This window comes from Neltuma alba, unplaced genomic scaffold (genome assembly GCF_004799145.2).
Source record: "Neltuma alba isolate B1F8T4 unplaced genomic scaffold, ASM479914v2 tig00010294_pilon, whole genome shotgun sequence".
NCBI classification, from domain to species: Eukaryota; Viridiplantae; Streptophyta; class Magnoliopsida; order Fabales; family Fabaceae; genus Neltuma; species Neltuma alba.
The window spans coordinates 944,087-967,719 of NW_021635212.1; the positions used below are offsets into that span (position 1 = coordinate 944,087).

The following is a 23,633-nucleotide window of genomic DNA, read 5'->3' on the forward strand; positions in this document are numbered from 1 at the left end:
AAGGAGAATATTTTATCAATTCTGGCTGATTTGATTCCAGAATCGTTGAATCAGAAATTTCTACTAATCAAGTAACAAAATATACGTAGCCGAAAATGAACCTCTTTCATGTGATATTGATCTTTCTAAGCACGTGATATGTTATGATATAACACGTCCTGTCAAACAAGAATTAAGATGCCATGCCATTTATTAATTTTGAATTTCGAAATCGTCATTAGCCTAATTGGATTTATCGCATTATTATTCCTCTTAGCAGAATTCACTTTTTAGTTTTTAAAATTTATCAAAATTATTTCATCAAATAGTCCTTAAGAAAAGTTGAAAACTCAGGCTGGATGTAGGTACGTAATGGGGTGAATCCACAATAAATCTCATTATTTGGACACACTAAAGCTCCATCCATAGTTTCTCTCTCAAGCTCTGCTTTGTGTTTTGTCATGGAAAGCTCTATTTTGTTGTATCAAAATTTCATGATAGGAATAGTTACATACTCCCCGTAGCTACCAGCTAGCAAGTTTAGATGAATTAGACTCACAGAACGAAATACTCACTCCGGTTCGAATTAAATATGAGCATTAAATAACTAGATAATGCACTTCAAAAAAACCTTGTTAAAGTTGATTGAATGACAATAAATATTAAAAAAAATGCAACTTATTTTTCTAAAAAACCCTTATTAATGGAGAGGGTAAGTGGGTGAGAGAATGAGTGTGAAAAGAGATGAGAGAGCCATATAATTAATAAGGAGTAAAAATAAAAAAATACATTAAATGATCAGACTAATCCAAATTGCAGTTTATAAAAAAAACAAACCAAGCCCTTTTAAAGATTTGATGCTTATATATTTTGAAGTAGAGGGATTAATACTATAAGAATAAGGAGTAATTACATATTGCTCACCAATAAGGAATCGGTGGTTGCCAATGGTCAGACTTGCTGCGCCCCTCAAATTTTGGTTGCATGCGTATGTATTTATATTTAATTTCTGACCGACACTGATTTACAGCGAAATTAAAATATAAAAACGGCAACTTGTTATTATTTTACTAGCATACTATATTAAAAGGTCGTTTCGCACTCACTTTCCAAACGAGACAAATTTAATCGTCGACCAAAGTGAGATCGAAAATTGCAAGTTTAATGAATCTCCATCTTTTCTATTTCACTCTCTCCCTCCATTTTCTGATATCAATCCACAGTTCTTCCTATATCTGAAGCAATCTGACTTTCGTCTTCCATGAACTCCACAATCCCACCATGGAAGTACCATGTTTTCTTAAGCTTCAGCGGGGAAGACACTCGAAAAAGCTTCACAGACCACTTACACGCTGCTCTGAGTCAAAGGGGTGTCATAACTTTCTTAGATGATAATCTCAACAGAGGAGAGGTTATTTCTGATCAACTCCTCCAAGCAATTGATGAATCTCTCATCGCTCTTGTTGTTCTCTCTCAAAGTTATGCTTCTTCCAGTTGGTGTTTGGATGAACTTGAAAGGATTCTTGACTCTAAAAGATCTTTGGGTAGAGAAGTTATCCCAATCTTCTATAAGGTTCATCCATCTGATGTGCGTCATCAAAGAGGTACGTTTGCTCGTGCCCTTCAAAAACATGCTGAGAGATTTTCTGAAAACAAGGAGAAGCTGCAGAGATGGAAAGATGCCTTAGAAGAAGTTGCAAATATATCTGGCTATGACTCTATGGATCAGTAAGTTCCTTATTGTTGTGATAGGCCTTTTAACAACTCAACATAGAATTACTATTGCTAATTACTTAATAGTACTTCCTCCCATCCTAAATATAGTAGTTAAATAAATATTACCTCCAGTCCTTAATATAAGACCTTGTTTGACTTTTATTTTAGTCCTAAATATAAGACCCCAATCCACTTTGTCTTCATATTTATACATTTTTCCCAAAGTAATCCTTCTAGCAATGGTAGTTCTATATAACAAACTTGATTAGCAAGAATTTTTTAGGAAAAACAACACCTATTCATTACCAATAACTAACTTAGCTAAGTTTCTTAATCTCTCCAAATTAGTCAACTGGATCTTATAATTAGGACCAGAGGTAGTAATTTGTAGAAATTAAAAAAATTAGTTAGGCTGGTTATTTATAAAGAACATTTAATGTTTTTCAAAAGCACGGCTTATAATTATTTGCATTGAATACTACTCCTTTCACAGAAAGTCTTATATTTCGGAGAGAGTAACATTATATATAGTTGAAGAAATTTTAATGCAGCGGTGTTAAAATCTCATAACTTTTGGTAACTCCGTCTTCTAACTCGTTTCTTATGCAACAGATTTTTCTCAAATCTTTTGTTCTATGCTATTGCTCGAAGTAATATTTTGGACTTCAATTCAATTATAGTTTCGCAGCAAATACCCCAATCCGAGTGAGGAGGATGAATAATTCTGTGTGTGTGTGTACGTGCTTTTTTTAATTATTTTTTCTGCTTTTCTAGAAAGACACCTCACAAAACTTTTTCTTGATAGCTCAAACCTTGTTATTGGCCTCTTGAAGTTGTTTTTACTGTTTCGTAGTACCCCAAATAAAATAATTTTCATACGTTTAAATTCAAAGTTTGAAATCAAAATTGCAAAATTAAATAACAAATATTTTTATTGATTATTAGTCAATTTTTTTGACTATCTAATTTATTACTAAAATTAGCCGCGTCAATGGGCGGCACAAAATGAAAAATCTAACAATTTTATATAATATCCTAATATCGTCAATATTAGCTTCATTCTCATTCAATGAAATGAATTGCGATCAGTTTTCCAAAAAATTAAATGATGGCACCAAACGGTCCTTAATCACTCCTAACATTTAACCTTTGTTTTCTTTAAGCTTAAAAAAAAACTGTTAAAGTATATTTTGAGTTCTATAACTTTATACAATGTTTTAATTTAGTACCTTAACTTTAAAAAGTACACTTAGTTATTTAACTCTAAAATTATTAATAAAAAATGATGATATTAAAATCTTAAATGTTGACAAAATATTATCAATGTTATGAATATTATAATATGTGGATGTCCATCTCCTCTTCTTCCTCTTCCTCTTCCTCTCAACTTCATCATCAACTCCCACTACTTCCACTAGGCATTAATCTTCCACTACTCCATTACCTTTCCACTATGCCTTTAATCTTGTAACTCCCCCCTCATATTCATATGGTTTATTGTCCACTATCTATCATTTAAGTACAAATGTAACTTATATGTGAGACTATGCCTATAAATAAGGCATGTCATTGTATTGTGAAGTAAGTGAAGCAAGTGAAGGAATAATACAATATCATTCTCTTATTTTCTTGTCTACTTCTCTTCTCCAATCTATTTTCATTGTTAGTTAATTTCATAACACGTTATCAGCACGAGACTCTACCATCAGAGTTCATGGTTTCTAGTTGATGCACGTTGATGTTTTGTTCGTTGAATGAAGATAGTTTGATCCGAAAGTTTGGTAAGATTTCTCCAATTTATTTAAAGCAAATGATGGTTTTGCATATTAACCATATTGATTCATTGGCAATCGAATATTTTATTCATCATATTGAGATATGAAAATTTTTATTTTTTATTTCTTTTCTTATATTGTTATGATCCTACTATTCTTATACTTCTTGATTTGCTATAAGGTTTATGTTCATCTATAACATTATTCTATATATGATTATCATCTCCAATATTAGTTAATTGTTGTCTTAGAAAGTAAAATATTAAACATATAAATGAATTGCTAACAACCATTGTGCTCTTGATTTTGTGATTAGATGGCCAAAAGCCACATCACGTTTTGATAATTATTTGATAAATGACCATCTTGTCGTAGTAACAGATGGCATGGCAAGATTGTCATAATTTGATAATCTATATCAAAATCCTGAAGATTGATGGTTTAAAAATGTAACGATACAAAAAAACTTCGTAGTTCTAAAAATTTTGTCATAGTCTGGAAGACTAATATTTGAGAAAAATGATGGTGTGCTATTGAAAACAAGAAATATATCTATAAGAGTGATAAATAGTATGATCACATTGTATCAGTGGAACTGATAACTAAAAGGGCAATAATCTTGGAGCTTGACTATTGAATCATAACAGAAGAATTAGTAATAGCCCTATGATCAATATGATAAAATTATGAACAACTGTTATAATATGACCAGAAGTCATATAGACAAATATGTATTAGTTCATTGAAAAGCAAATATTAAAGAAAAATGGTTGTTGAATCAAAAAGACCATGTGATATTATGAAAATATCGAAGCTAATTTTAATGCCTGAAGGCAGTAAGTTGTGAAGAAAGATAGATATCCAAAGTATATATAAAAATAGAAAACATATAAGTATATGCCTTGAAGGCTATATGTATAATGTTTAATTTCTACCAGTCTTTAAATTTATCATGATTTGTGATAAACAAATTGTTATAAGAATTTGATATTGTGATATTGATAAATGTGTGATATAAAACTAAATAGATCAAATAGACCCAAAAGTTACTAGTTATATTTTGTTTATTTATATCTTATTTATATTATCTGATTCAATATTAGTTTTGAATATTTTAAATGTTTATAGTACGCTAATCAATATTGAAAAGTTTTGAACGTTAAGTACTTTACTTTTAAAAGTTCATTTTAAATGTTCTTCATCATTTTGTGTGTTTTCTATGTGTCTTGTAAGTTAAATCTATGATACTCATAATTATTTGTTATTATGTTAATAATATATTGAAATAGAGTTGTCTTTCATATTCCTCTTAAATTATATAGTTCCTGAAGAACTAGATGTAATAGTATTAATATAGTTCCAGAAGAACTAATACTGATTTTTCTTTATGAGCAGACAAAGTATTGATAGTGAAAAATATGACCCATAGATCTATATCACAGCTTTGGTTCTCCAAAGAGTGTAAATGTTATAGTATAATTGGATCAAAGTCCATAACTATATATGAATTATGAAGTACTTGGGCTTCCAAGCAAAAGATAGGTTATTGACCTTAATCCAACATATGCTCATAACTGTTTATGAAATATATGAATAAAGGAATCATGTTTGAATGACTCAATCTTGAAGGAGAAAACTGTTAGAATACAAGTATGAGTTGATATTGGATATATTTTTCATAAATGGATATCATTAATCATATGTTATATTGAAAAGTTTATTATTGGTAACGAAACCTGGTACAGTAAACCAGAAGTTTACTGATATAATTAGATTTATTGTTGGCATGACTTGTTTGATCATCTTAAACCATATAATTATTGAAGATTATGTATTGATATCCATTGAAGAACCAGAAGATTCTTCCGAATAGCCAACATTTTTAAGAATCCGTATGTGCTGCTTGTTCTCAAAGAAAATTGATTATAAAATATCACTAGTTATGTTTTGTTTTCGAATGAATCACTATATTTCTGGAAATATATAGGGGCCCATTTAGAAGCACATAAGCTATACAAGTATTTAATATTTGATAGATGCATCTATATAAAATGGTAAGATGTGTGATTGATATTAATTTGCAACCTAAACTTTGCAAGATTATTTAGATAAATATTTCCAGACTATGTGATTCCCAAAACTTGATTTTAAAGATACTAGTGAATTTATATATCAGGTTTTAAATGTTAAAAAGCTTGGTTAACAAATTGATCTAACAAAATCATTTGTTAATGCCTCCGTGAATAGCTTGATCAATATTTATGAGAACAAATTTTTCCATTTTAGTGTTGGCATATTTGATATATTGCAGCACTTATAGACATCAAGGTAACAAAATTCTCCCAATAAAATTGGCTTTTGGTCAAGAGCAAGATATTTTCCATCTAAAGATTGAAATGTGCAATATTTATTCTTACCAATCCACCACAATGCACATAGATGGATATTTAAAGAAACTTGAGACATATGTTGAGTAAGAACCTCCTTTTTCTTGTTTGTTTTTAAATGGTACAAAATAATGTTCCTAAAAGAAGCAAATGGATTTAGGAGATTTATACTACATAATTAGTTGACTGTTATTTGACAAAATTTTTCTAACATGAGGGGGAGAAATTGAGTAGCTGGAAAAGAGAATGCATGGAATGCATCATTACTATCAAATACAGATCCTCATATATATCAGTATGAACCAGAAGTTCATCAAAATTGCATTCATGAAATACTACAAAATATTTTACTGACTTGCGTGAAAATTTTTAAATCTCTTATTCCAGCTGAAAATGCTCCAATTATTTTGAATATTAAGACATGCCAGAAGCATGAGAGGTTAATCGGTTCCAATATAAATATCTTGAATAAAGAGGAGCATACAACTTAGAAGTTGTATTGAGGAGGCATATACTCTAGAAGAGTGTCAAGACATAACTAATTGTAAAACTCTAGAAGAGGTTCAGGTACCTGAAAAGGAAGAAAGAGATCTCAACAAGTTATGTCACAAAAGAAAAAATGGAACCGAAAAGGTAAAGTTGTCGACAATGATTTTCATAAGAATATCACATGATAAAAGGAGGATCTTACGTATAGATCTATCATATAAAGTAGATATAAATTTGGCCAAGAAGAAAAGAAAAAGGGAAAAGATGTGATGAAAATGTTATTTCAATATGTGAAAATGGGCCTGTAGTCCCAACACATATAAAGTTTCTATAGAATATATAGACATTTATGTGAAAATATAGATTTTCACAAATGATTATGATGAGACATATTACTTTGTGGTGGATATAATTTTACATATTTGAATAGTCTGGCATTATGAAATGTGCCTGCTAGATGACCCCTGGATGAGGATCATTAAATAGTAAAATTTACATGATAATCCTTGAAGGATTCAAAAATATGCCAGGAGCATATATAAGAAAATCTTTCAGTATATAAAATATTATGAAGATTAAAATAATTTCAGTATGTATGATCCATTTTATAATTTTGAATCAAAATATATGAAATTCCCTAAAGAATTTCACTTGCCAGAAGCATACAATTTAAGTTCTTGAGAACAAAGATTAAGTTAAATAAGTTGCCAGAAGCAATCAGTGCGTATGTGGTATAACCGACTAAGTAAATATCGGCTGAAGAAATGATATAAAAATGATCCAATTTGCCCATGTATTTTTATGAAAAGATCTGAAAGTGAGTTTGCTATAATTGTTTATGCTAATGATATAAATATTATTGGAACTCCTGAAGAGCTTACAAAAGCTATGGATTGCTTAAAGAAAGAATTTGAAATGAAGGGCTTGAAAAGAACAAAGTTTTGCTTCGGATTGGAAATTGAATACTTGAGAAATGAAGATTTTTGTGTATCAAATAATTGATACAAGAAAAGCCTTAAAGTGTTTTTATATGGATAAATCATATCCATTATATACTTTGATGGTTGTGAGATTTGTGGAGGTGAATAAAGAACCTTATATATTTTGAGAAGGTGATGAAAAACTACTTGGTCCAGAAGTACCAAATCGTAGGTCCAGAAGTACCATATCATATCTTAACAGTCATGTATGACGTCACATATCATTTGCTATTAACTTACTGGTAAGATATAGTTCTTCACCAAAGATATTGGAATAGAATTCTAGATTCTTTTCTGATTCACATGCTGATAATTCCAAATGGAATATTTATCTCACAATATCCAAAAGATGGCGAAATATATATGTAGCAAATTCGTTCAAATAAAAATCTAGCAGATTTGTTCACCAAGTCACTTCCTATTACAATATTTGAAAAGTTTGTTCATGACATCGAATGTCACAGACTCAAGGATATCAATTGATGTTATCAAGAGGGGGAGTTAATACACGCTGTACTCTTTTTTCCTTGTCTATGGTTTTTTCCCACTGGGTTTTCCTAGCAAGGTTTTTAATGAGGCAGCATTGAATAGTGTATTAGTGAATGTGTACTCTTTTTCTTCTACTAGGTTTTTATCCCACAGGGTTTTTCCTAGTTGAAGTTTTTTAATGAGGCACATATCTTAGATAATGGACATCCAAGGGGGAGTGTTATGAATATTATAATATGTGGATGTCCATCTCCTCTTCTTCCTCTTCCTCTTCCTCTCAACTTCATCATCAACTCCCACTACTTCCACTAGGCATTAATCTTCCACTACTCCATTACCTTTCCACTATGCCTTTAATCTTGTAACTCCCCCCACTCATATTCATATGGTTTATTGTCCACTATCTATCATTTAAGTACAAATGTAACTTATATGTGAGACTATGCCTATAAATAAGGCATGTCATTGTATTGTGAAGTAAGTGAAGCAAGTGAAGGAATAATACAATATCATTCTCTCATTTTTTGTCTACTTCTCTTCTCCAATCTATTTTCATTGTTGGTTAATTTCATAACAATCAAAGCTAAATATTAAATTTAGTTTTCAAAACAATTATAATTGTTACAAAAATCATGATTTAATACTAACAGTTTTAGGGTTAAAGAACTCAACTTCTCTTATATGCAACTTAGTTTTCTATGTGTAGCACATTATTTTAGGGACTATTTGCTAATTAATTTTTCAATGAGGGATTTATTCCCAATTTTCTCTATTTTTACCTAATGTTACTCGTTAAAAAATGTAGCTAAAGGTAACCTTAAATTATAAGCAACATTTTAAAAATTATACATATATATTCCAATGTCACCACAAAAGGCAACAGTTTTTCGCACCCTGTGGCTAAAGTTGAAAATTGTCCCCCCCCCCCCATACATCAGAAAGCATTTTTATAATTGTTGCCAAATTAAGTTTTGCCAAAAATAAGAAATATTGTCGTGAAATATATATGTATCTATATAATAAGAAATATATAGTTAGTACATACGTATTTATACATTGCTTTTCTTATTATATGTATCTATATAATAAGAAACATTTATACATTGTATTATTTTTTAATATTTTTGACATAATTTCCCTTAGGGTTTAATCTTCTAAAGGCTCCAAACCATAACAACAACAACCATAATAAAATCACCATAAACCAACTACTTACCAACTCCTCAGATTGTTCCTTTTGATTTCTCTCCCTAGGTCCTCCTATCTCTCTCTCTCTCTTCCTCTTTCTAACAACTTTTGTTTGAGAAGCTCCAAATGAGAAAAATTGACTTAGAGTTGAGGAATTACCTATTTCAAGTTGCAAGTTGTTTTTCTTCCCCTTCTCTCTTCCTTTGCCACTACAAAAAAAAAAAAACTCCTGGCAACCACTTTCAATAATGACTCAAGTCGTCATTGAAACTTGACTTTTTGCGATGATAATAAAAGTCGGGCAGCTATTATAGTCACTGTTGAAAGTTAAGTTTCAACAGCGACTTTTTAAAGTCGCCATTAAAAGTGACAACTTTTAGTGGCGATTTTACATAGTCGTCGCTGAAACTTAGACTATTAGCGATAATGATAAAAGTCGCCACTGAAAGTCAAGTTATTTTAAATTAATGTATTAAATAATACTATCCACTAAATATAAATAAAAATTCTTGGCCGAAAAAAATATAAATAAAAAATTTATTGAATGTATTATGAATTATACAATGTTTTAATTTATTTAAAATAATAGCATAAATATTATATCAATATATATTAATATTATGTTTTAAATTTATATATATTGATATAAATATTAATATTAACATATACGTTAGTATGGATATAGTTTAACATATTTATATATTTATATCAGATATATATTAATAAACATATACATTATAAATAGGAGAAAGCTTAGATCAGGTTTCTTATATCTATTATATCAAGTTTTCTAATTATATGTGGACATGTATCCTTTTTTGTTTCATATGAATTTATAATTAAATGCTATTAAATGCTAATATTTCAAAAATAAAACACATGGTCATTTGTGATGGGAGAACCTGACATAATGGATATAAGAAACTTGATGTATGCATTGTCCTTATAATAATATTATGTGTGTGTATTTCATGTTGTAATAAAAAGATTGAATTTCATCACAGTTCACATGGAAGGAAACTGAACACTAAAATAAGGAGGTCATGGTTCGAATCAAGAGAAGGTGCATTTGGGAGGTGAAAATATTGAGCTGTGACGCGTTGCAACATGGTAGTGGGCGATGGCATGGCAACACATGACAATGAGAAGGTGACATGGCGGGACACATGATGTGGCAGGTAGGCGAATGACATGGCATGACACATGGCAAATGGTGATGCGGCAAGTGGGCCAGATGACATGGTATGATGTGGTAGGTGGTTGGTTATGTGTCATTATTATATATATATATATATATTTTTTTTTTTTTTTGCCATTTTTAGCAGTGACAAAATGTCATTGCTGAAAGACAGCCGAAAGTCACATTTAGCAGTAACATATAGGGTTGCCGTTTAAAGCACTCTTTAGCAATGACAAATTACACTTTTAGCGGTGACTTATTTTGTCATTGTCGGAAGTCAAATTTTTTATAGTATCCTTCACGTCCTCTCTCTCTCTGCTTTTTCTGCTGAAAGTGACGAAAATTAAAGAAGATGGTACGATGAGGGAACTTTATCTAAGTAGTACGATCTACTAATTTTATAATTCTATTGATTCTCAACCGCACATTCCAATCACTGACAAGATATTTATGTAATATGAAATAAGAACCAAACATGAAACATGGAAGAAAAAAATTTCACACAATATAACATGAAGCCACATTTTGTGCCTAATTCACTCCTCTTTGATTCAGCTGAGCTCTTTCCTTTGTCCTTTTTCTTTTTTCTTAGGCCTAGCTTGAAAAATTTTGACAAGCCGTTCAGGTTTTCCAGTTAAGAAAACAACTCGACCCATGAATATTCCAAACACCATCCCACGTCCATATCCCAAAGCCACTAGTTTCCAACCAAATCCAAATTTGTCATTACTTGATGAAGTTGGTTGTGGAAATTTCCTTCATCATGACTACATGCTTTTGACAATTAAAATCCACACAGTCCTAAATTTCCCTCAAAGAAATCTTGCATTGCGAAGATGTACCAAATTGCTTACCTTTTGGTATTTCATCGACCAGCTGCTTCTGTGAAAGATTCAGAACTTCAAGAAAGTTGAGATCTGGTAGTGCAAGAGGAATCTCACCCCTAAGCCAGTTTGATGATAAATCTAGCCATTCTAGATCCGACAAAACTATCCCTTAAGATTATTATCAGAGGCAAGTGAGAGAAACTTGTTGCTAAAAGATCAAGAGATTCTAGATTTTAAAGCTTGGAAAATTGATGAAAATTAACAGAGCCACTCAAGTTATTTGATGATAGACTCATACATGAAAGATTTACGAGACTAAAAATTGACTCAGGATAATTTGTTAGAATAAACTCCATGAACAAATATTTTAACCAAATAGTCACATGGAATTCTATAATCATCCGAGTAGTAGCAGAAAACTTATAAATACCTCTCACCATGTTAGATGATCTAAAGAAGCAATCCACAAATTCTCATGATCTAAATCTGGATTACAATAATTGAAATCATAAAACCTGTTAATAGATAAGATGCCAAGATCTCTTCTAACTAAGAGGTAGGCATGGTGATGGAACTGAAAGGAGCCACCACTAGTCAGGAAACCTCAAGAGCCATGTATTAGGTTTTCACGAACGCTCACTTAGTCAGCCGTCAAAAACATAACCTACCTTCAAGGTCACGAAATGACTAACAAGAACTGGGTCTAAAACCCTACTTGGACTGGTTCTAATTGACTAACAGATCACACTTAGGATATTTTAATTAAAACAAAAATAATACAATATAATATATAAAATATATAATTAAAAATCTTACATCCTCCCACTTAGCTCGCACACTATATGTCAACTAATGTGTCAAAGTTAGTTGAGACTATACTACTAGAATCATGGCACTAAGTCTCTTTAAGTCGAATGTTACCTTCCATGTATTACAAGTAGTATTCTTACTTAATGGGTTATAACTTTATAAATAAACCTTAAATATTTATTCACTTCCAACTTGAATGTTTGTTAATCTCATATAATTCAGGTACTAAACTTGAGATAACAAACCATAATTTGAATTTCATCACTTGATAATGCCTCATCCAGATCACCAAATGTGATCCATCCCCGATGAGATATTGATCATTTGATCTTTCTAGTAGCATACTTCTTTACTCAAAGGATCTATACTTTATGTGTTTTATGACCTCATGGAGTCCATGGTCATACAACAAACACCCTAATGGGTTTGAAATTAATTCAATAATTCAAAACCCTATGATGAAATTCATTAATCAATAATCTTGCAACTTGCCTCTATGAATGATTAAGATGACATTCCATGATGGAAGTAAACAATTAGGGATTGTTTAGCAATCTTGCACTATTCCATGATGCAACTTGTTTAGCAAACATAAAAGTGGGTCACAATGTTAACAATTTATTGCTAACTCATCCAGCTAAACTGAACAAACTCAATCATTCAAGAAAAATTGACTGTCATATATGTGAAGCATGATACTTAATGTACATTTAGTAATGTACTTCACAATCTGTAGCTTTTCAGTTATCATTCAAGCATTAATTTGCTTAAGAATCCTCCTAATATTCATTGCAATAGCATTGCCCATTATGTGCATATTCAAATAAGGCTATGCTTTAGCAATTAAATTAGAAGAATACTTATCATCTTCTTCACATGATGATTCCATTAGAGACATATGGACAATATGATCATATTCTCATAATAGGTGTGTTACATATGACAAAAACCATCTATTCATGGATGTTCAACTTCTTTTGATTATAGGCTACTTATGATAATCTCAAGTACCTTGAAAATAATCTATTTATGTATTCTAAAAGAATATTGTACCTAAACTAATTATATCACAGCTTTTCAACAATGGTCACCTGTCAGTTGTAATACCTTGAGTCATCAAACATGAGGAATATATGGATCACTCATATTAAATTATAGATGACCTTACTCCCACTAACCTAGTGATATAAATAAAACCATGATACTCTCAACTAGATCATGCATGTGATTGTATTATGATATCTTAATTATCACTATTGTGAGACTTGCTTATGGCAAAATAACTCTTGAATTCACTAACTAAATTCTCCTTATATCAATTATTTGACCCCTTTCACTAATTCACATGTATTTCTCCTTATATCAAAAATGGAAAGTGTAATAACCTGAAACTTTTATTATAATTTACGTAATAATTATATAAATTGTTGTAGTTGGAGCACAACAAGGAGGTGGGAGATGGTTGGCAGTAAATGGTGCTAAAATATTAAAGGTCCCAGGTTCGAATCCTCCAATTGTTTAGGGAAAATATCTTTTCCTCTTATTTTATAAGAGTTCCCCAAATGCTTAAAAAAAAAAAACTAAAACTAAGTGGCATTAGATAAATAATGCCATCGTCCTTTTGGTTTTTGGTTCAGCGAAAGAGGGAGTATTGTAGGAGAAGGTTCGCGACTTGAAAGCTGAAAACCCCAGCCACTCTTTACCTCCGTCCGACTCCACTGATGTCGCCGTTCGCTGCCACTGTCTTCTCCTTCATTCAAGGTCTTTTTTTTTCCTCTTCTCTCTCTATTTTCTTCCTTCCCCTGTTCCGCACTAATATCTGCTTCTTCCTCCTTAATATTTCAGTTCGTTGTTCTCTTTCTCTTCCTCCTTAAGCGATTTCCATAGCTGAAACACAAGGAGGAGTTGCAAGATTTTTCAGCGCCTCTAGTATCTCTTCATTTCCATTTTCTTTCTGCTGCTGTCAAGAGTCACGCCTGTTTAAGGAAAAAACGATTCTATTCTGCTAAAGTGCACAATTAAAGGCATTTTGAGCCATATTTTCTCTCCTTCACGGTTACATCTAGTTAATTTCAGAAAGGAGAACTCTTGGGCCTACATAGAAGAGGTAGGAAGGATTTTATTTGTTGAAAGGTAATTTACAATCTTGATCGGAGGAATCATTTGAGGCTTGTGATTGGGTAGTGCTGTTTGTTTTGTTTCGTATGATGCGTGTTAATGGAAAAAAAAACAAGTGTTTGAGGAATGTTTTTAGACTGGATGAATGTTAGTCCTGCGAACCAGTTTTGAATGCCTTTAATATGCTTGGTAAAATGCTTACATGAGGAAAAGAATTGTTGATAGGTGTTGCTATGATATCTTGACGGAGGAGAGTAAAATAGATATTATTTGGATTAATTAGGATATAATTATTGGTCTCTATGAAGTGGTTGAAGGACGCAAGAGCTAGCGGTCTTTATATATAGAGAGATTGAATTTGTTAGTACGGGTGGTGCTATTGATTATGTAGATTTAAGTTATATGTAATGTTCCCAGCTCACGTGCTGATCCGTAGATGTTTGCAATATTCTTGGTTGGGCTGTTAAGGTTGGTTGAGGTTGTTGATGAATGATTAAAAAAAGTATGAGTGTAAGTCAGATAAAATAATAATAATAATAATTAAAATATTGATCCTAAGTATAAATGTGATGTCAAAAAAATTTATAAATGAGAAAGTCTGTATTTTTTTTTAATGGAGCTTTGATATTTTGATTTTGGGTTATTAGGGGATTGAGGAGTGAACTTATCTCAAGGTTTTATAAACCAAAACCATTTAAAGGTGGGAGCACAAGAGGTGAGTGGATAACATCCCATTATTACAAATTTTACGAGTAAGCTTTTACTGTTATTGACTCAATTAGACTTTCAGTTTTGCTTTATTTTTCATTTTATCAAAGTGATCATATTTAAAATCTTGTCAAATTCGTTTTACTTATTAAATGTCTTAACATGTTACTTGTTGAAAGAATAATTTTGCTTGTTATGACGAACAAAATGTACTCTTAATCTTTACCAGGCACTTTATTCCGTTAATTAATAGTTATGTTTGGAATTTGCATAGAGGTTTTGAAGATGTTACTTGAAAATTCGTATCTTGGGGATTACCTGTTACAAAATTTTCTTTAAAGAATTATTATTAGAAATAATATATATATCTATATATTTATATGTCAGCGATTGATCCCGTGCATGCTTGTACATATTTTGAGAGGACTGAATACAGAACGCTGGTTACTAGCAGCAGTACTGTTAGTCCTTGGCGCGCCATGGTAAATTCGAGCTCGCTTGATTATTCGTGGGCATAGTTCCCGCGCTTGTTTCGTGGCTTCGGCTACGCTTGTTTCGTGGCTCCGGCTACGCTTGATTGGTTACTTGCCTCTCATGGACTGTGTGTCCATGCTTGTATTCGTGGCTTCAAGCCGCGCTTGTTGTTTCGTTCTGTTGATGTCCAACATGTGATATAACATTTTATACTTTTTGGTATTGCAAGTTATTTTATTATGAAAAGTGTTTTTACAGATTTATTGAGTTTAATCACATATTTAACCTTTTTAATTTATAGCTGTACGTTGTATAGATCTTAAATCTTTGCCATATTAATACCCAAATTTAAAGTTATTTCATTCTTTTCTTTTATTAATGCATTTAAATTTGATAAATGGGATGTTATTCACCAATAGATTGTTTTTGGCCTCAGATAGCACTCCAGACTCTGTATTACCAGCTGAGCCGTGAAGAGCCTTGTCAAAGATCCAGAGCATGTAATTTTATTTTGAGTAATTGCTAGCTAATGTAACCACAAGAGTACTCGTATGTCTTTATTTTGTTAGTTAGATGCTCCACGTAATCTTGGGTTAGGTCCTAGTCTTTTGGGTTATTTTGGAATGTAATTATATACATTGGTATCGGGGAGCAGACCTCCAAATTTTATTCAAAAAGAAATGTGCTAGCAGATGATGGGTTTTATTCAAAGAGATCCTTTTGTTTATGATTACTTTAAAAATGTTAGTTATACAACTGTTTGCATAAGTTTAGGCTTGGGAGTGTGAGATCTCTCTTATTTCTGCTCTAGGCATTAAAGAAAAAAATTGGGGCGTGACAATTTGGTATCAGAGCCTGGTTTCCTATAGTTACGTGGAGCAAGGATTCTTCTATGGGGTCTCAATTATTGTTATGAACCCGGGCATAACTATAATTGAGGCATCATTGAAGGCCTTTTAGGTGATTTTGTATGGTCATTTATCTTTTATAGTGCGCTCTATTGAACTACTTTTGTTTTGGAGTTGAGTATTTCTTATGTTTCCTGGTGTAGAGAAAATGCCACCCAGACGTCAAGTAGCTACTAGGAGTTCTGGAGAAGATAGAGTTTCATATAGAGGCTCTGCTCAGCAAAGTGAACTGCCTCCTAGAGGTAGAGGTAGAGGGCAAGGTCGTGGAGGAGCTAGAATTAGGGGAGGTCGACCCCTTAGACCTCTTGAAGAGATTTTACCAGAGACTGAACCATCTGTCCCACGTTCTTCGGAAGTCTCTACTTCATCTGGGCAGGGGACTCAGAAAGAAACTCACAGTGTTGATAGGGAGAAAGATGACACAGCAAAGTTATTAATACAGTTTACCAGGATGGGTCCTCCGACATTCACAGGGTCTGGTGCACGAGAAGATCCTGTGGAGTTTCTTGAAGGCATTGAAAAGAGATGCCGGGCTTTGAGGTGTACTGAGGCTCAATATGTGGAATTTGCTGTATTCCAACTACAAGAAGTGGCTAGTACTTGGAGCAAAACTGTGCCTGGTTTAAATGTAGTGGGCTCACCATCACTATCTTGGGAGGAGTTTAAAAATATCTTTCTTAAACGGTACCTTCCACAAAGCACTAAGGATGCTAAGGTTAGAGAATTCCTACTATTGGAATGCACTAAGGGGATGACGATAGCAGAGTATGATAGAAAATTTACAGAGCTTTCTGCTTATGCTACACAACTAATACCTTCAGAGAGGGACAGGATCAGTAGATTTATTCAGGGATTGCCTATATATATACACGATGCTGTGGCCCCTATGTTGAACCATTTTTCTTCTTATGCTGATGTGGTAGATTGTGCCTTGAGAATTGAGTTAAAACACAATGAAGAAAGAGGGGCTTCCAAAAGGCAAAAAGTTGAAAGTGGCGGAAACTTGCAGGGATCTTCTTCTAAAGGCAATCGTTTTCCAAATCAAACTTTCGGGTCGCAATCAGTGCCTAGGCCACAGAGATTCTCTTCTGTAGGTACCCCAATTTCAAGACCCAAATTTGGGAGTGCTAGATCTCAGTCTCAACCATCCTTTAGCCAACAGAATTATTCGAGATCTCCTTGTGCCACTTGTGGAAACTATCATTCAGGAATCTGTCGCAAGGCTTCTGGTGCTTGTTATGAGTGCGGGCAGACTGGGCATGTGAGAAGAAATTGCCCCTTTGTTCAACCCATGTCAAGTGATGGGTCAGTGCGACCTACCTCTCGTCCTACAGCATCAGCTGCTCCATCTGTAGGAGCTACGCCTGCCTCTTCTAGTAGGGCAATGTCAGGAAGAACCATAGGAAGACGAGGACAACCATCTTCTGGGCAAGGTCAAGCAAAAGTTTATGCCTTAACACGACAGGATGCTCGAGCTTCTAATGCTGTTGTTACAGGTATTATTGCTATATGCTCTCAAAAAGCTTATGCACTGTTTGATCCTGGTTCAACACATTCTTATGTTTCTGTATACTTTGCTAAGAGGTTTGATGAAGAACCTACTAAACTTAATTGTCCTTTCATGGTTGCTACACCAGTAGGAGGATCTTTGTTAGTTTCGCGGGTCTACAAGTCTTGTGAAGTGTCCCTCGAGGGCAGGGAAACTTTTGTTGATCTAATGATTCTTGATATGATTGATTTTGATGTAATATTAGGCATGGATTGGTTATCTTCTTGTCATGCTACTGTTGATTGCCACTTGAAGGTGGTAAACTTTAATATTCCAGGTGAAACTCCTTTTATGTTGCAAGGGAATACAGTAGAAAGACCAACTAACCTTATTTCTGCCTTGAAAGCCCAAAGATTGTTAACGAAAGGTTGCCAGGGGTTTCTAGCTTTGGTAAAGGATGTTGATAAATCTATTACTAGCCTGGAGCAAATTCCAGTTGTTCAAGAATTTTCTGATGTCTTCCCAGATGAACTGCCTGGGTTACCTCCAGATAGAGAGGTGGAGTTTGCTATTGATATAATTCCTGGCACACAACCAATCTCAATTTCCCCTTATAGAATGGCACCTTCTGAGTTAAGGGAATTGAAAATGCAGATACAAGAGTTATTAGACAAAGGATTCATACGGCCTAGTACGTCTCCTTGGGGTGCACCGGTGTTATTTGTGAAAAAGAAGGATGGATCTTTAAGGCTTTGTATTGATTACCGACAGCTTAATAAGGTGACAATAAAGAACAAGTATCCATTGCCCCGTATTGATGATCTTTTCGACCAGTTGCAAGGAGCCCAATGTTTTTCAAAGATAGACTTGCGTTCAGGCTACCACCAATTGAAGATCAAGAAGGAGGATATTCCTAAGACAGCATTTAGAACCCGATATGGTCATTACGAGTTTTTAGTGATGTCCTTTGGGTTGACTAATGCTCCAGCTGCATTCATGGACCTGATGAATCGAGTATTTCGACCATTTCTTGATAAATTCGTGATTGTTTTTATTGATGATATTTTGGTTTACTCAAAGAGTCCAGAAGAGCATGGCCAACATCTGCGGCTAGTGTTGCAGAAATTAAGGGAGCAACAACTATATGCCAAGTTTTCTAAATGTGAATTTTGGCTTGGTGAGGTCACTTTTTTAGGTCATGTGGTTTCTAAAAATGGTATTCAGGTGGATCCAAGCAAGATAGAGGTAGTTAAGAATTGGCCAAGGCCCACAACGATCACAGAAATCCGAAGCTTTTTGGGTCTCGCAGGGTATTATCGTCGTTTTGTGAAGGATTTTTCAAGAATAGCTGCTCCAATGACAAGGTTAACTCAGAAAAATGTGAAATTTGTTTGGGATGAGAAATGTGAAGAAAGTTTCCAAAAGTTGAAGGAGTGCTTGACTTCTGCCCCAATCTTAAGTTTGCCATCGGGATCTGGAGGATATACAGTTTATTGTGATGCCTCTAGAATTGGTCTTGGCTGTGTATTAATGCAGAATGGGCAAGTGATTGCTTATGCTTCTAGGAAACTAAAGAAGCATGAGCAGAATTATCCAACTCATGATTTGGAAATGGCAGCAGTTGTTTTTGCTTTGAAGATTTGGAGACATTATTTATATGGTGAAACTTGTGAGATTTTCACTGATCATAAAAGTCTAAAATACATTTTTGATCAGAAGGATTTAAATCTCAGACAAAGAAGGTGGATGGAACTACTTAAAGATTATGATTGTACAATTCTTTACCATCCGGGCAAGGCAAATGTGGTTGCTGATGCCTTAAGCAGAAAATCTATGGGCAGCCTAGCACATATAGATGCATCTAGAAGGCCATTGGTGCAAGACACCCATAAGCTTGGGCAAATCGGAGTAAAATTTGAGATTTCAAATAGAACTCTTTTAGCTCACTTTGAGGCCCGCTCTTCTCTAGCAGAGCAGATCAGAAATGCCCAGGATGTCGACCCAAAATTACACAAGGTAATAGAGGCAGTCAAAGGTGGAAGCAATGTGGAATTTATGATTGATCAGGAAGGTATTTTAAGATATGGGAATAGAGTTTGTGTGCCCCAAGTAAAGGAGTTAAAGAGGAAGATATTAGAAGAAGCTCATCATGCTGCATATACTATTCACCCGGGGGCAACAAAAATGTATCAAGATTTGAAGGAGTTCTATTGGTGGGATGGTATGAAGAACGATATTGCTGACTTTGTTTCACGATGTTTGGTATGTCAACAAGTTAAAGCAGAACATCAGAAGCCAGCAGGTCCGCTCCAACGATTAGAAATTCCAGAGTGGAAGTGGGAAAACATCACAATGGATTTTGTCACAGGCTTGCCCCGAACAACCAAAGGTTATGACTCTATTTGGGTGATTGTTGATAGGCTTACTAAGTCAGCTCATTTTCTTCCAGTGAAGACATCCTACAGTGCAGCTAAGTATGCTGAGATTTATGTTGCTCAAATCGTGAGGTTACATGGGACTCCGGTATCTATAATTTCTGACAGGGGACCTCAATTCACTTCTCGATTTTGGAGAGTATTCCAAGAAGCAATGGGCACTCGATTAAATCTCAGTACTGCCTTTCATCCTCAAACTGACGGTCAATCAGAAAGAACAATCCAAATCCTTGAGGATATGTTGAGATCGTGTATTTTGGATTTTGGTGGAAGTTGGGATGATCACTTGCCATTAGTAGAATTTGCTTATAATAATAGCTACCAAGCAAGTATCCAGATGGCACCATTTGAAGCTTTATATGGTCGACGATGTAGATCGCCACTTGGTTGGTTTGAAGTTGGTGATACCAAGGTTTTAGGACCAGATTTGGTTCAGGAGGCTAGGGAGAAAGTGAAAGTGATCAAGCAAAGGTTGGTTACAGCTCAAAGTCGACAAAAGTCTTACGTGGATCATCGTCGTAGGGAATTGGAATTTGCTGTTGGAGATAAGGTATTTCTAAAAGTGTCGCCCATGAAAGGCATTATGAGATTCGGGAAAAAGGGTAAACTGAGTCCGAGATATATTGGTCCATTTGAAGTATTGGATAGGGTTGGTGTTGTTGCTTATCGTCTAGCTCTGCCTCCAGAGTTATCGGGTATTCACCCTGTGTTTCATGTATCCATGCTACGAAAGTATCTTTATGATCCCTCCCATGTTATTGAGTACCAAGAAGTTGGCATTGATGAAGATTTGTCTTATGAAGAGGTTCCAGTGGCAATCCTAGATAGACAAGTGAGGAAGCTAAGATCAAAAGAAATTGTGTCGGTAAAAGTGTTGTGGCGCAATCATTCTCAGGAGGAAGCCACTTGGGAAGTCGAAAGTGAGATGCGCTCTCATTATCCACACTTGTTTGAGGAATGAGGTAAGTGTGTGTGTGTGTGTGTGTATGTTTTAAATTCAGAGGACCGAATTCTTTTAAGGGGGAGAGAATGTAATAACCTGAAACTTTTATTATAATTTACGTAATAATTATATAAATTGTTGTAGTTGGAGCACAACAAGGAGGTGGGAGATGGTTGGCAGTAAATGGTGCTAAAATATTAAAGGTCCCAGGTTCGAATCCTCCAATTGTTTAGGGAAAATATCTTTTCCTCTTATTTTATAAGAGTTCCCCAAATGCTTAAAAAAAAAAAACTAAAACTAAGTGGCATTAGATAAATAATGCCATCGTCCTTTTGGTTTTTGGTTCAGCGAAAGAGGGAGTATTGTAGGAGAAGGTTCGCGACTTGAAAGCTGAAAACCCCAGCCACTCTTTACCTCCGTCCGACTCCACTGATGTCGCCGTTCGCTGCCACTGTCTTCTCCTTCATTCAAGGTCTTTTTTTTTCCTCTTCTCTCTCTATTTTCTTCCTTCCCCTGTTCCGCACTAATATCTGCTTCTTCCTCCTTAATATTTCAGTTCGTTGTTCTCTTTCTCTTCCTCCTTAAGCGATTTCCATAGCTGAAACACAAGGAGGAGTTGCAAGATTTTTCAGCGCCTCTAGTATCTCTTCATTTCCATTTTCTTTCTGCTGCTGTCAAGAGTCACGCCTGTTTAAGGAAAAAACGATTCTATTCTGCTAAAGTGCACAATTAAAGGCATTTTGAGCCATATTTTCTCTCCTTCACGGTTACATCTAGTTAATTTCAGAAAGGAGAACTCTTGGGCCTACATAGAAGAGGTAGGAAGGATTTTATTTGTTGAAAGGTAATTTACAATCTTGATCGGAGGAATCATTTGAGGCTTGTGATTGGGTAGTGCTGTTTGTTTTGTTTCGTATGATGCGTGTTAATGGAAAAAAAAACAAGTGTTTGAGGAATGTTTTTAGACTGGATGAATGTTAGTCCTGCGAACCAGTTTTGAATGCCTTTAATATGCTTGGTAAAATGCTTACATGAGGAAAAGAATTGTTGATAGGTGTTGCTATGATATCTTGACGGAGGAGAGTAAAATAGATATTATTTGGATTAATTAGGATATAATTATTGGTCTCTATGAAGTGGTTGAAGGACGCAAGAGCTAGCGGTCTTTATATATAGAGAGATTGAATTTGTTAGTACGGGTGGTGCTATTGATTATGTAGATTTAAGTTATATGTAATGTTCCCAGCTCACGTGCTGATCCGTAGATGTTTGCAATATTCTTGGTTGGGCTGTTAAGGTTGGTTGAGGTTGTTGATGAATGATTAAAAAAAGTATGAGTGTAAGTCAGATAAAATAATAATAATAATAATTAAAATATTGATCCTAAGTATAAATGTGATGTCAAAAAAATTTATAAATGAGAAAGTCTGTATTTTTTTTTAATGGAGCTTTGATATTTTGATTTTGGGTTATTAGGGGATTGAGGAGTGAACTTATCTCAAGGTTTTATAAACCAAAACCATTTAAAGGTGGGAGCACAAGAGGTGAGTGGATAACATCCCATTATTACAAATTTTACGAGTAAGCTTTTACTGTTATTGACTCAATTAGACTTTCAGTTTTGCTTTATTTTTCATTTTATCAAAGTGATCATATTTAAAATCTTGTCAAATTCGTTTTACTTATTAAATGTCTTAACATGTTACTTGTTGAAAGAATAATTTTGCTTGTTATGACGAACAAAATGTACTCTTAATCTTTACCAGGCACTTTATTCCGTTAATTAATAGTTATGTTTGGAATTTGCATAGAGGTTTTGAAGATGTTACTTGAAAATTCGTATCTTGGGGATTACCTGTTACAAAATTTTCTTTAAAGAATTATTATTAGAAATAATATATATATCTATATATTTATATGTCAGCGATTGATCCCGTGCATGCTTGTACATATTTTGAGAGGACTGAATACAGAACGCTGGTTACTAGCAGCAGTACTGTTAGTCCTTGGCGCGCCATGGTAAATTCGAGCTCGCTTGATTATTCGTGAGCATAGTTCCCGCGCTTGTTTCGTGGCTTCGGCTACGCTTGTTTCGTGGCTCCGGCTACGCTTGATTGGTTACTTGCCTCTCATGGACTGTGTGTCCATGCTTGTATTCGTGGCTTCAAGCCGCGCTTGTTGTTTCGTTCTGTTGATGTCCAACATGTGATATAACATTTTATACTTTTTGGTATTGCAAGTTATTTTATTATGAAAAGTGTTTTTACAGATTTATTGAGTTTAATCACATATTTAACCTTTTTAATTTATAGCTGTACGTTGTATAGATCTTAAATCTTTGCCATATTAATACCCAAATTTAAAGTTATTTCATTCTTTTCTTTTATTAATGCATTTAAATTTGATAAATGGGATGTTATTCACCAATAGATTGTTTTTGGCCTCAGATAGCACTCCAGACTCTGTATTACCAGCTGAGCCGTGAAGAGCCTTGTCAAAGATCCAGAGCATGTAATTTTATTTTGAGTAATTGCTAGCTAATGTAACCACAAGAGTACTCGTATGTCTTTATTTTGTTAGTTAGATGCTCCACGTAATCTTGGGTTAGGTCCTAGTCTTTTGGGTTATTTTGGAATGTAATTATATACATTGGTATCGGGGAGCAGACCTCCAAATTTTATTCAAAAAGAAATGTGCTAGCAGATGATGGGTTTTATTCAAAGAGATCCTTTTGTTTA

General features: G+C 33.9%; 4 long non-coding RNA genes across 4 annotated transcripts; all 4 read left to right on the forward strand.

Moving 5' to 3' along the window:
- The first annotated feature begins 13,244 nt into the window (after positions 1–13,244).
- LOC114755618 (uncharacterized) lies at positions 13,245–13,801 on the forward strand. The gene is made up of 3 exons (XR_003741322.1): positions 13,245–13,319; positions 13,458–13,581; positions 13,666–13,801. It is a non-coding gene; the product is annotated as an uncharacterized LOC114755618 (long non-coding RNA).
- Positions 13,802–13,832: 31 nt separating this feature from the next.
- LOC114755619 (uncharacterized) lies at positions 13,833–15,847 on the forward strand. The gene is made up of 3 exons (XR_003741323.1): positions 13,833–13,927; positions 14,586–14,653; positions 15,557–15,847. It is a non-coding gene; the product is annotated as an uncharacterized LOC114755619 (long non-coding RNA).
- Positions 15,848–21,030: 5,183 nt separating this feature from the next.
- On the forward strand, positions 21,031–21,587 carry LOC114755620 (uncharacterized). Its single transcript, XR_003741324.1, has 3 exons — positions 21,031–21,105; positions 21,244–21,367; positions 21,452–21,587. It is a non-coding gene; the product is annotated as an uncharacterized LOC114755620 (long non-coding RNA).
- Positions 21,588–21,619: 32 nt separating this feature from the next.
- LOC114755621 (uncharacterized) lies at positions 21,620–23,633 on the forward strand. Its single transcript, XR_003741325.1, has 3 exons — positions 21,620–21,713; positions 22,372–22,439; positions 23,343–23,633. It is a non-coding gene; the product is annotated as an uncharacterized LOC114755621 (long non-coding RNA).